The sequence below is a fragment of the Amphiura filiformis genome, chromosome 2, assembly GCF_039555335.1.
Source record: "Amphiura filiformis chromosome 2, Afil_fr2py, whole genome shotgun sequence".
NCBI classification, from domain to species: domain Eukaryota; kingdom Metazoa; phylum Echinodermata; class Ophiuroidea; order Amphilepidida; family Amphiuridae; genus Amphiura; species Amphiura filiformis.
This window is the reverse complement of record NC_092629.1, coordinates 65,916,280-65,931,286: the sequence shown is the minus strand read 5'-3', so window position 1 is coordinate 65,931,286 and position 15,007 is coordinate 65,916,280. Positions and strand designations below refer to the sequence as shown.

General features: G+C 35.1%; 1 long non-coding RNA gene across 1 annotated transcript; it reads right to left on the bottom strand.

Annotated features, from left to right (window-relative positions):
* Positions 1-305: 305 nt before the first annotated feature.
* LOC140146540 (uncharacterized) lies at positions 306-5,756 on the bottom strand. The gene is made up of 3 exons (XR_011858259.1): positions 5,613-5,756; positions 2,309-2,437; positions 306-1,434 (listed from the first exon to the last, which is right to left on the bottom strand). It is a non-coding gene; the product is annotated as an uncharacterized lncRNA (long non-coding RNA).
* Positions 5,757-15,007: the final 9,251 nt, after the last annotated feature.

Sequence of the window (15,007 nt, the reverse complement as noted above, 5' to 3'; positions counted from 1 at the left end):
TGACAGCCCCTAATTATATTGACATCAGTAATGTTGATTTAACAATGCAACCAAACTGTCTTTGTTGCAAAAACTAATGTAGCCCCTTTATGACGATCTGATTAGAAGTTACATCATTCCACAGACCAGGATCTGTGATCATTCCAATTTTATTCAAAATACTCACACAAAACATTGAAAAGGAAAACAGATAAAGCCAGACAGGATGGTTAAGGAGGTGACCAGGCTCAAACATGATTCATTGGTTTTTAAAACAATTTTAAGACAAAGGGGTCAAATTACATGTACATTGTGTTTGTTTTTTACATGCAAGTTCCATGCATGTTTCAGAATCTTTTTATTCCGATTAATAATTTTTACTTTCTAATGGCTCTATATCCAGGAACACTCCAAAATTTTTTTTTTTTTTTTTTAATCCACCTGCCCGCACCTCCTCTTTCAAAGCTGTGAAGGAAAAACAAACAATTATCTTTTTGGCCTTAAAATTAATGGCGAGTGAAAAATGGGCGAGCTAGAGCGAGAGAAAATGGTGAGTTAGATAAGTTACCCCCTGGCCCTTGCAGAGATTAAAGAGTGCCCCTGGTTAGAATACGGCAAGTCTCACCGGTGAGTTAAGATTTTTACTGCAAGTCATGCCAAGTCCAGCAGACAAGTTACGGCAAGTCCAATCGGCGAATTAAAATTCACGGCAAGTCCCATCAGCAAGTTATTAGTTATGGCAAGTCTTATCAGCGGGTTAAGATTTTTACAGCAAGTCCCATTGGCGAGTTAAGATTACAATCTGATAAAGAGTAAAGTGGATTTTTTCTTTCAATCATGAACCTCAACTGGTGAACAGGACTTGAATCACTTGATAGTGTTGTCATAAACTCGCCGGTGGGACTTGATGGTGTTGTCGTAACTCACCGATGGGACTTGATAGCTTTGTCGTCCGCCTTTAGCTTACTTTGTGTAGGGTAATTGACAAAAAACCCTAATCTCTGTGGGGGGTGGTAACTCGCCTTTTCTTTAACTCACCTTTCTTAAAACTCGCCCTTTGTTTAACTTGCATAGTTACCACTGTGTCCAGTATTAATTTGTTGACTTAATTGCAGTCCACAAACACATTATCATAATTTTAAATTACGAGTTTCACTGTTGTAAAATATCATATTAACAGTAGGTGATGGCTAGGCTACCAGCTAGTCCACTAAGCCTATAGATAGGTAGGCCTACATGTAGGCCCTACCAGCCATTTTGACAAGATGTCTTTTTCTGTCAATAATTTTCCCCTCAAAGTTTAATTCGCTTGAACTTAGTTGAATTGCTGACATGATATATGGCACAGGTGATTGCTATGGAGCATCATCATCACTGTATCATCATCTCAATCTGTCTCTTGCTTTATTAGCTTGTTGCTGCAGGTGGTTCCGCCAGTAGAAGTTCAAAATTCATCTGTAAAGAAATAAACCAAAATATCAATTAAAAATGACAGGGAAAAAAAAAATATCTTGGGGCCTGACTTAATTAATAGCTTGGGCCCCGACAATAAATTAGGGCCTGCGCTTCAAAATCAGAGCACTAAAAACTAAAATACTACCTCGGGGCTTCAAGTGAAGTTACTATCATGTGGGCCCCAAGTTACTAAGTCTGTGCCCTGTTACCAAGATGGGCCCCGAGTTACCAAGTTAAGGATAGTATGTCGGCCCCAAGATTATTCGGGGCTCTGTAATAATCTGGGATTGCAGTTGTGAAAAGGAATGATGGCAATAAATTTGAATTCTTTTACGATTCTCAATTGATTTATCCAGTACCGTATTCATTCCAATAAGCACCCAGGGCGCTTAACGAAGTCATTTTGGGTGGGTGCTTATTTTTTACCTGGTTTACCTAATTTTTTGTGAGGGGCGATTATTAGAGATGAATTTACGTATGTTATAAAAGGGTCCTGAGACGTTCTTGTAGCTTTTCTGATGTAGAAAATGTATTGCAAGTTTACACCGATGTGTAGTCCTCCAGCTATTTCACTATCAACATCTATCTGTCACTTCAACATTAATGGTACCCTTTAGCAAATTGAATATACCCTGGGTGGGCGCTTATTGGAATATGGTACATTAGTTAAAATTCACATAGTACATGTAGTTGATTTGCAGAGCTACAATCCAGCTGTAAGTAGGTAGCTGCAAAAACTATGACTAATTCTGGACCATTGTTTGAGGTATCAATCATTCTGGACAATTTTATTGAGGTATACATTTATTCGCATTTTAAGCCATATGACCTAATCCTTTTATCACCCAATAAAGCAGTTACTCATTGTACATACCAGCGTTTTGTACTGTTGAGTTCATCAATATACATTCTGATTTGGAAGCCACACAACTAACATCTCCTGAAAGCAGTTGCTGAGCCTACAACTGTACAATTCACTTTAAGTTGACATCACTGCTATCACCTAGTTGAGGAAATTCAAGAAATAATATCTTAAAATGGAGAAACATTTTACAAGAACAAACATGTTTTTCTCGTAAAGCTTTATGAGGCCTAAAATCTATATAAAATTTATAATTTCAATTATATCAAGAGTTTAGGCTTAGCAAATAAAATTCTCCATTTCAATGTTCCGTAAAAGTTACGGAACATTAAAATCAAGGATTTTATCATGATTTTAGGCTTCATAAAGCTTTGCATAAAAGCTACGGAACATTAAAATCAATTTAAAATTCTCAATTTCAATTTTGACGAGATTTTAGGCCTGGTAAAGCTTTACAAGGCCTAAAATCTTGATAAAATACTTGATTTCAATGTTCTGTAAAAGCTACGGAACATTGAAATCAAGGGTTTTATCGGGATTTTAGGCATCGTAAAGCTTTGCATAAAAGCTACGGAACATTAAAATCAAGTAAAATTCTCAATTTCAATTTTATTGAATTTTAGGCCTAGTAAAGCTTTACGAGGCCTAAAATCTTGATAAAATTCTCAATTTAAATGTTCCGTAAAAGCTACGACACATTGAAATGAAGGATTTTATTGAGATTTTAGGCCTCGTAAAGCAGCCCTCGAATTAACCCACGGCACCCATGGCATTTTGCCGTGGGTGCCCATCCCCACTGCTGTAATGCCCTCAAAATATGTCCTTTACCCAAGGCAGTCACTTGCCGTGCCCTCTAATGACGTTGCCGTCAGTGCCCCAGCCCTGCCCCTTCATTATAAAATCATCTATCAATGTTTGTGTGTGTTTTCATCACTTTTGAGAAATTGCCTTGGTGCCTTTCTCAAATTTTCAACAGTTGCCATGATGCCCTCTTGAAATATTACAAACTGCCGTGCTGCCTTGCCTTTTCTGTGAAAATCCAAGGCAATTTTCAACTTGCCCTAAAAAGTTGCCGTGCCCCTTCAGATCCTTAATTCGAGGGCTGTCGTAAAGATTTGCATACAAGCTACGGAACATTGAAATCAATTCAAATTCTCAATATTAATTTTACTGAGATTTTAGGCCTTGTCAAGCTTTACGATGCCTAAAATCCTGATTAAAATTCTTGATTTCAATGTTCCGTAAAAGCTACGGCACATTAAAATCAATGATTTTTTCAAGATTTTAGGCATCATAAAGCTTTGCGTAAAAGCTACGGGTAATTGAAATCAATTATAATTCTCAATTTCAATTTTATCGAGATTTTAGGCCTAGTAAAGCTTTACAAGGCCTAAAATCTCAATAAAATTCTCAATTTCAATGTTCCGTAAAAGATATGGCACATTGAAATGAAGGATTTTATCAAGATTTCAGGCATCGTAAAGCTTTGCATAAAAGCTATGGAACATTAAAATCAATTAAAATTCTCAATTTCAATTTTATGGAGACTTTTACGATGCCTAAAATCCTGATTAAATTCTTGATTTCAATGTTCCGTAAAAGCTACGCACATTGAAATCAATGATTTTTGCAAGATTTTAGGCATCGTAAAGCTTTGCGTAAAAGCTACGGGTAATTGAAATCAATTATAATTCTCAATTTCAATTTTATTTTTAGTAAAGCTTTACAAGGCCTAAAATCTCAATAAAATTCTCAATTTCAATGTTCCATAAAAGCTACGGCACATTGAAATGAAGGATTTTATCAAGATTTCAGGCATCGTAAAGCTTTGCATAAAAGCTATGGAAAATTAAAATCAATTAAAATTCTCAATTTCAATTTTATCGAGATTTACGATGCCTAAAATCCTGATTAAAATTCTTGATTTCAATGTTCCGTAAAAGCTACAGCACATTGAAATCAATGATTTTTTCAAGATTTTGGGCATCGTAAAGCTTAGCATAAAAGCTACGGGTAATTGCAATATTTCTCAATTTTATCAAGATTTTAGGCCAAGTAAAGCTTTATAAGGCCTAAAATCTCAATAAATTTCAATTTCAATGATCCGTAAAAGCTACGGCACATTGAAATGAAGGATTTTGTCGAGATTCCAGGCATCGTAAAGCTTTGCATAAAAGCTAACATTGATTAAAATCAATTTAATTCTCAATTTCAATTTTATCAAGATTTTGGGCCTTAAAAGCTTTAGTTTACGAGGCCTAAAATCTTGATAAAATTCTTGATTTCAATGTTCTGTAACCAAAAGATTTTAGGCATCGTAAAGCTTAAAAGCGTAAATTAAAATTGATTGGGCAGCTGATTGGGACAATATATTACTTTGATCATTGTTTGATGTGTGAGGTATACTATTTTGCAGCAAACCAAACGAAAGCGCGACTGCCGTGATGTTGCAAATTCGAGCTAACAACGCGTCGGCGCACAGTTCATTCATAAATTTCCACTGGCAACAGCAGATCGCCTCAGCAGCCAATTAGAGACAAGTCGTCCAACGCAGTAAATACGCCGATGTATGCTTAAAATACGCGGCTTTCGTCAAAGGTTTACTGGAATTGATTATAATACTCATTTTCCAGCTTTTTGTGTGAGATTTATTACCTAGGAGTGAGATTATACTACCTGCGTGAGACCGCGAGAAAGTGACCCCATGCGTGAGACTCACGCGGCACGCCAATGCGTGAGAGTTGACAGCCCTGATGACCATTGATTATTAATACTGCAGAGATCATTCCAGAAAGGAAAGCAGTAAATATGTCATGCATGTTTCGTTTTGTTTGTTGTCAATTTATCATGACAAATTGACATGCAATAAAAATGCATGAGTTTGACTGACAAAACTTTATAAAAAAATTTAATTTCAATTAACAAGAATTTGCTAACATAAAACACCGACGCTATTTAACACATGGAAATGAACATGTGTTTAATTTGCACAAAATCAGCACTGTTCTACCGATTTTTCTCGATTTTTTTATAGTACGCCGGGAGTATTTCAGTCGGGAGTTCAGTGTACGCTGTGCATACATCGGCGCAGAATTCGCAACCTTTACGTTGACCGATGTCGACGAAGGTCCGCATGGAGCCTCGATTATAATTCCAATTTATTGCAAATAAGAGAGTCCGCCGCTCACAAATTTCACCTCAACATAAAATTAACATATTATAGTTTTATATTTTATTATTCTCTAACTGTTATTTTGTTTTATACGGCAAATTCACACCTCTTGAATAATGTAAACATGACGAGAACATTCCTTACCGTGACCCAAGCAGTGAACACATCAAAATGACTTCCGGCGATGATGGCATTTCAGATTTGTAAATTTGGTATCAAAAGTTAAACAAAGTCAACATCCATGTAATTTTTTACGTATTAACAGTCGATTGATGATTTTTATTTTCTGTAATGAACTGTAAAAAGTTGTTTAAAAATCAGCGGGAAAAAATATCATTCCTCATACCCACGGGGCAAATGTCGTCCACCAAAGTCCTTAGCGGTAAAATTTGACCTTGTAACGGGCGGAGGCGAAAGTTGCCGTCGTACTGTTAATATCAAGTAGAATATTGTTGTCTGCTGATCTGTCCATGAAATACCTGTCATCAGATCTGGACCACTTTGACAATACCAAAATACACTGAGCTTATCTATCATCTCACAGAAACAAGGTTCCAAAAAGTAAGACTTGTAAGGTGAATGTATAGTACTTCTTCTGAAAGGATCCTTAACATCAAGGAGAATACTACAATAATATTATGTTCATGAAACGTTGGTCATCAGATCTGGACCATTTTGACGATATCAACTGCCCTGAGCTTATCATCTCACATGTATACAAGGTTAAAAAAAAAGTATGTCTTTTGAAGTTGATGTGTTGATTCTTTTTAAATGATTCAAATCATGTATCCTGTATCATCGGGAACAGAGGGTCTATCAGGCAGAATATTATAATCTGTTCATGAGGTATTTGTCATCAGATCTGGACCATTTTGACAACATCAGCTACCTTGAGCTTATCATCTTGTTATCTACAAGGTGTTCCAAAAAAAAGTAAGTCTTAAAAGGGTTAATGTTTTTATTCTTTTGAAAGGATCCAAATTATGCAGCCTGTATATCATCTAGTCAAATCTTAATATAAAGTAGAATATTGTTGTCTGCTGATCAGTTCATGAAATACCTGTCATCAGATCTGGACCACTTTGACAATACCAAAATACAAGGTTCTAAAAAAAGTAAGACTTGTAAGGTGAATGTATAGTAATTCTGTTGAAAGGATCAGAATTATGTACCGTACCTTAAAATCAAGGAGAATATTACAATAATATTATGTTCATGAAATATGGGTCATCAGATCTGGACCATTTTGACGTTATCAACTGCCCTGAGCTTCCCAGCAAACACAAAAACGTTTTAAATAAGTTATATTTTGGCTTTTGGTTTAGGTAAAAACGTTTTAATAACATTAAAATGTCAGGTTATATAAAGGTCATGATAACGTTTTAAAACGTTTTGTATGAAAACACACTACAACAATATTTTCAAAAAAATGTTATTGTAAACTTTTTTGCAAACATTTTTGCCAAATATTTTGTCAATACTTAAATAACATTATGTTAAAATATTTGAACCCAGCAAACACAGAAATGTTCTTAAAATGTTTTTTCAAAACATTTTAATAACATTTAAATGTTAGGTTATATAAAGGTCATGAAAACGTTTTTAAAACGTTATTGCAAATATTTTGGGCAAACATTTTTCGCAAAATATTTTATCAACCCCAAAATAACATTTTGTTTAGAATGTTTTGTATCAAGTTTTCAAGAATGTTTTTGGGATGTTATCAAAACGTTTTTATACTCTTTATATAACCCGACATTTAAACGTTTTCTGTAAAACATTTTTGTTTGCTGAGCAGTAGATTATCAAAAAATGTTTTTTAAGGTTATGAAACCGTTTTATACTCTTAATATACCCTTTATATAACCCAACATTTAAACGTTTTCTGACAACCTTTTATAACCTTTTGCGAATGATGTCGAAAACGTTTTGTGTTTGCTGGGTAATGTCCATGAAATACTTGTCATCACATCTGGACCATTTTGACAATATCAACAACCCTCAGATTATCATCTCACATATACATGATGTTATGTGTTGATTCTTTTGCAACGATACAAATTTACCTTATTATCATCTGGTAAGAAAATTATAACCTGTTCATCAAATATTTGTCATCAGATCTGGACCATTTTGACGATATCAAATGCCCTCAGCTTATCATCTCATTATCTACAAGGTTTTTCAAAAAAGTAAGTCTTAAAAGGACATTTCATGATCCACAGTACTTGTCATCATTATGTGATGCGATCAAGCAAAAGATATGAGCAATTAACAGGTTTCCAAAACAACAGGAAACAAAAGGAAATATATCCTTTGTATGGCTATATCTCAAAATCAATATTTCCGAGTTCTGACTGATTTTGCTTGATCGCATCACATATCTGGACAATTCTGGATATTTTGGCAATATTAACTACCCTCAGCTTTAATATAATCTCACATTATAAAAGGTTCCAATTAAGTCTTATTATGAGGTTCATGTCCTGATTCATTTGAAAGTATCCAAATTATATATCGTATCATGGCATCTAAAAGCCATATTGTAATATTTCTATTAGAATGGCGTGATTAGGGCTCGAGCAAGTCCTGATTTTTTCTCTCTCAATATTTTCATATGCCAGTTTGCTCGAGCCCCAATCACGCCATTTAAATTATAATTTCTTGAGCTTGCATCGTTTATTTCCAATCCTCGCATATATTAATTTGTGTTTCGCATTGTCTTACGCCCTGCTAGGGTGAAGCATATAGGCCGCCTCCTTCTTCATTATTTCTATTAGAAGCAGAATTTATATTTCTGTCCACAAAATGTTAGTTTCCCTGTCAGATACATCCCCTTTAAATTTTGTCCCAAACAGATGAGGCAAATCAAAGAAAATCACTATTTAATTCAATTTAATTATGTAGCCAATGTGTGTCACTCTGTGGAATGTGACAGACATTCAACCTTTTGATGTGTTATGACCTTCCTGCACACCATGTTACGTACAGTGTTATGAACATCCTGTACGCATTTAATTATTATTTTGATCGCAAACTACGAAATCCATTGTTATATTTAAAAATCTCAGCTAACTACAGCACCTAAAGCCTCAATTTTGCAGGGTATGTTAGTTTACTGAAGTACATTACAATGAAGTACATTTCAATCATGTAAAAATCAGGCCATGAAATACTTGTCGTCAGATCTGGACCATTTTGACAATACCATTTTTGAAAAAAAAATTGCTTTTTAATACAATTATTTAAAAAGTGCATTAAAATGTTACCATTTCATTTTTATATCAGTGTTTGTAAGGTTAAGAGACATGAAAAAATGCCTATAGTCTGTCTGTGAAATAACGGTCATCAGATCTGGACCATTTTGACAATATCAACTACAATGAACTTATCATCAACTATCAACAAGGTTTTTATTCCTTCAAATGGATCCAACTTACGTAGCATGTGTATCATCTGGTAATAATGATTTGTTTTCTGAAATCAACAAATCTCAAATGGTACATTAAGGGAACTGGAATGAGCGTTTTGAGCGTTTCGACAGCATTTTTTGTGGGACATGAGAGCACATCAGACCTATCGAATTGCATTCTGAATATGAAGAATGTCTTTCTGATATCAAATAACTTTCATTTTATGAAATTCACGATATAATACAAATTTTATGACAAATTATTAAAATTTGATATTTTTCACATTTTGGAGATATAACAGTCCTCAAAGTAAATTTTATAAATTTAATGATATGGTCTTAAAGTGTATGTTGCTGGGAGGAAAAGCCGACGATCAATTGAAAATCTTGACCTTTCATATTGAAGATATGGATTTTTTTCCCAAAAGACCTAATTTTTTTTTGTTTTTTTTTTTTTATTTCATATCTTTAATACGTAAGGTCAAAATTTTCAATTGATCGTCGGCTTTTCATCCCACCTACATACACTTTAGGTAGAAATCATCAGATTCATAAAGTTTACTTGAGTACTGTTAAATATCAAAAATATCAATTTTAATGATTTGCCATAAAATGTGTATTACATTGCGATTTCAAAAAAAATCAAAATTATTTGATATCAGAAGGACATTCTTCGTATTCAGAATGCAATTCAATATGTCTGATGTCCCACAATAAATACTGTCCAAACGTTCATACCCCTTCCCTTAAATCATGCATTTCAATTCTGGTTTTTTTTGGTTTTTTGGTTTTTTTTTTTCATTTTGTAACCATCTGTAATGCAGCATCAAATAAGTTGTGTCTGTTGTGCTTAGTTATAGATACTGGTATTGATGGAGTAAAAATCTGCTGATGATCTTGGTATTGATAGAGTAAAATCTTCTGCTGATACCAGTGTTGATTAAGTAGCTGCTGATCTTGCTGTTGATGAAGTAGCTATCTATAACTGATATTTGCATTGAAGACGTACAATCTTCTGCTGATCTTCATGTGGAGCTATCTTTGTTGATACCAGTGTTGATGAAATAGGCCTAACTATCAACTGCTGATCTTGCTGTTGACGAAGTAGCTATCTACAACTGATATATTGGAATTGATGAAGTGTATTGATGGAGCTATCTTCTGCTGATACCAGTGTTGATGTAATAGCTATATACTGCTGATACCAGTGTTGATGAAATAGCTATCTACTGCTGATACCAGTATTGATGAAATAGCTATCTACTGCTGATACCAGTGTTGATGAAATAGTTATCTACTGCTGATCTTGCTGTTGATGATGTAGCTATCTACAACTTAACTGATATTGGAATTGATGAAGTGTATTGATGAATCTTTTGCTGATACCAGTGTTGATGTAATAGCTATCTACTGTTGATACCAGTGTTGATGAAATAGCTATCTACTGTTAATACCAGTGTTGATGAGTAGCCATCTGCTACTGATATTAGTATTGATCTTCTGCTGATCTTCGCATTGTTGGGGCTATCTTCTGCTGATACCAGTGTTGATGAAATAGCTATCTACTGCTGATCTTACTGTCGATGAACTAGCTATCTATGACTGATATTGGTATTGATGAAGTACAATCTTTTGCTGATCTTTGTATTCATTACCATCCTGAAATTTGATGTTCCAAATCAACATATTTCCGAAGAAATTATGAAAAACCCATCAATTTGTGGTATCCACTCTAACAAAATTTCCCAAGTCTAATTGCATTGTCGGTAGGTCCAGGAATAATGAAATTGGGACATGCACAACAGTTCTGTAAGCTTACTATTACTTAGTTACAGCTTTTAGTACTGATACTCCTTTATGATTAAATGTTGGTGTTATCCCTGCTATGTGCACGCTTTATATAACATGCAAGTGAACTATTGACATAAAACCACAGTTTCTTCCCAAAATAAACTGTATAATGAAGATTATACAGCATGTAGCTTTGCATGTTTTGCTGTTTACAATGATCGGGACCAAAATGCAATACCAAAGCATTGGCTTGATAGTTGTGCTAATTATTACTTTAAATTGTTTATTATTATTTTAAATAGCTGCATAAAGAGTACAAATATTGACAGTGGCGTAGCATCATAGGGGCACAGGGGGATCGATCTGAAATTCTAAAAAATCCCATAGGAAAATTGCTGAAAAACGGCTTGTGCCCCCCCATCAGATCCGGTGCCCCCAATCATAGTCGGTGCCCCCCCAATATGATGACCCATGCTACGCCACTGAATATTAACATTAAACATTGTGTTTCTTCCTTTGAAGCAAATCGATATAATAAACCAATAGGGCTATACCCCTTTAAGTAGCTATCTACCACTGAAATAAAGATCTCCCACCTCCACCTGCACTATTACCTCCCCCTTCCACAGAAATGAATGCCAATTTAATTGTGTCATCCATCAAGAGGCAAACAGTTTCAATAAATTCCTTCAATTCCATAATCTTCCTTTAAGATATCAATAAGATATTTAAGAAATAAAAATGCTGCAAAGTTAAGTTGCATGCATACCCTAATATCAGGCTCTCATTTATTATTGATTAAGAAACTGTCGACCTTAATTTAACCCAAACCTTGCTAACATCACCAAGTCCAAATATTTTTCATAACTTAAACTTGCCAAATTTATCATTTTTATGACCAAATGCAAAGGCTACAGGACAAATGCATTTAAATGAGTGCACACATGCCTAGTATTGGTTCAGGAATTATTGAGTACTACCTTGGATTTTGGGAAATAAAATGTTTGTTGGAATTAGAATTTGTCTGGAAAACCCTACCTTGCATGTCCTGTTCTAAGTATAATATAAGGCTGACATGATCTGTATTCCTTAGTGGTTTCTCTTTCCCTGCAGTATAGCTGTTCCATTTAAAATCCACACTACCCCTGTGGAAGATATTGGAAATATCTTCCACAGGGGGAGTATGTTTTACAGATGTAATTGGTTAAGGTTGTTCATTTTGAAAGCCATACTCCCCCTGTATTATGGCCATACCTATGACTTCCACAAATGGAGTGAGTATTTTAAATGGAAGTTACCCAATTGTCTATTCTATTTGAAACTCATACTCCCTCTGTGGAAGATCTTAGCTAAATATTCCATAGGGGGAGTGTGAATTTTAAATGGAACAGCCCATTGGATGCTCTGAATGTTATCTAAATAATGTATTCGATGCATGCTTTAGAAATATGATGAAGTAATGCTACGACATAATGAGGAAATTGTTTTTGATGTGCCAATTTTAATAATTAGGGAGAAAATAAATCAGTCCCATTTCATTTCCTCTCTAACCTGAAAATAAAATGAAGCAGCAAATCTATCGCTAAAAATTATCATATATTATGATGGTGTAATGCTATGCCATAAGAGAAAAAGTCCTTTTATGAGCCAATTTTAATAATTAGACAGAAATTGTCTTGGCTTCTCTCCAGTCCAAAGGGATGCTACTCTCTTAAATGGAAAGATTGGGGTGAGGGAAAAGTCCAAATTAAGATTGAGAAATCAGTCTTAAAGGTTGAAAATTCAAACTAAATTCCATTGCAGTTCCAATCTAATTTTAGACGTTTCCCTCAACACAATCTTTAAGATTGATTTTTCAATCTTTGGTTTTAAGAGAGTAGTCCAAAGGTTTTCTAGTCCAAAGGGTCGCTAGTCCAAAAACCAAATTAAGTTTGGTAATCTGAAGATTCTCTAGTCCAAATATAGAATAAGAGTTAGTGTTAGGGTTAGTGAGCCTTATTCTATATTCGGACTAGAGAACCTTATTTATTATACTGACAAGTGAACCAACAGACTAGGGAACCCAATATTCCAATCATGTGCCGACTAGCGAACCTTTTTCAGAATTTGGACTAGCAAATGGTAAATTACATTTTCGGACTAGCAAACCTTCGGACTAAGGAGCCTTCGGACTAGAGAGTTGTCACCAATAAATCAGTCCCTTTCTTTTCCCCTCTACCTGAAAATAAAATGAAGCAGCAAATCTATAGCTAAAAATTATCATATATTATGAGAGAGTAATGCTAATGATGAAATGATGCTATGCAACAATAGGAAAATATCTTTGGGGTCTTGGTTTCATAAGAAGACTAACGAGAGAATATTATACAAATATTGAATGTTTGTTAGTTCAATGGTAAGAATATTTTCATTTGGTATAGACTGTTTTATTCTGGAACAGTGCATTTTTCACAACATGAAAATATTCTTTCCATTGAATGAATAAAATGATGTTGGAACTGTTTACTCTGACTGCTCAAATCCATAAGTGCCAGACTTAAGGGGGTACTACACCCCTACCCAATTCTTGCCCCTATAACATACATATCTTACTTGTCACCAATGCGCTTTAATTTTTTTGAAAAAAATGCAAAAATAGGCATAAAATTGGCCAAGGGTGTAGTACCCCTTAAAAGGGCATTTTGTGATCCACAGCCTCATCCCCCGACTTTTCTAAAAAAAGTTGAGATTTTTATATCACTGGAAACCTCGGCTACATAATGTTTATGTACAAAAAAATTCTTGCAGATTAATTCGTTTAGCCAAGATATCGTGAAATGTTAATTTCGTTCTGGTGCACCAGAACAAAATTACAACGTATTGTCTATGGAGCAGTGTAATACACATAATCATGCATAACTCGCAAACGCAATATCGGAATCAACTGAAATTTTTGGAATATGCTTTTTTCGTGGATATGTACTGAAAAATGTCATAAAAAGAGGATGCTAGGATCACGATCAGTTTGTATACGCTGGCGAAGTTACGTAATTAATCGGATTAATTACCATAGCAATAGGTGAAAACAATTTTGAACATATCGCGCTGCACTACAAGCAGGTTAAACTCATCACCTGTGTATGTCTGCAATAATAGATTGAATACAATACTGGTCTTTTCAAAGATACTAATCTTACAGGTGCAAGTAATCAGCATGATACCCGGTATGGTTCAATGGAGAGGTACCGCATGAACGTATCAGTGAAGCGCGGCATATTCAAAAATTGTTTTCACCTATTGCTATGGTAGTTAATCCGATTATTACGTAACTTCGCCAGCATATAGCTCAGTGGTTAGAGCCATTACCCTGCACGCGAGAGGTCTTAGGTTCAAGTCCCTGCACAGGCAGGTATGTCCAGAGTTTTTTCTCTGGTTTATTTGCCTATGCATGTTATGTTCCCATTTTCTTATTTCATCTTTAATTGAATATATGAATACAAAACCCACCCAAGTCCATACGTTGGCTTAATTGAGTTAAGCATGGGAAATTGTTGCTATACAAAGGCCTGTCATATGTATGAAAGAACAACTCAAATTCATTCTCTGTGTCTATTGAGCATGTGAAAAATAGCACGTATGGAAGAACCACCCAATTCCATGATTTGAGTCTTGTAACACATTGATTGAAATCCAGTATGTATAACAGTCCACTTGTAACACATTCATTGCTAGAGAGTGACTTTTGAGAAAAAAAATGGGTTTAATAAAGGAAAGTGTGTGGTTTATATTACATTGCAGAATGCTTATCAACATTATACATACCGGTACCTGTGTGCTTTATTTGGTACTAGGCAGTTACCCGTATTTGGCGGTTCTCGGCTGTCGCGATTACCTGGCTGATGGTGACTGTACCCACCAAGTGTTATGCCCATAGGACAGTTTTTACTAATTTGACCTCAAATGACCCATTGTGACCTCGAAATGACCTTCCAAAATGTGGCTCTAAATCTTAACTGTACCCACGACGTTTCATGCCCATACGACAGTTTTTAGTAATTTGACCTTGGATGACCCCAAAATGACCGTCAAAAAATTTGACTCTAAAAGTTGACTGTACCCACCAAGTTTCATGCCCATACGACATTTTTTTCTATTTTGACCTCAGATGACCCCTGGATGACCTCGGGTGATCTTGGCCCACTTACCGAAACAAACTTGTTCTGTCTGAGGTCCAGATGCACCCACCCACCAAGTTTGAAGAACATGCGACCCCTAGTCTCCGAGAAAATAGGCGGAAAACAGTTTTTACTAATTTGACCTCAGATGACCCCTGGGTGACCTTGACCCACTAACCAAT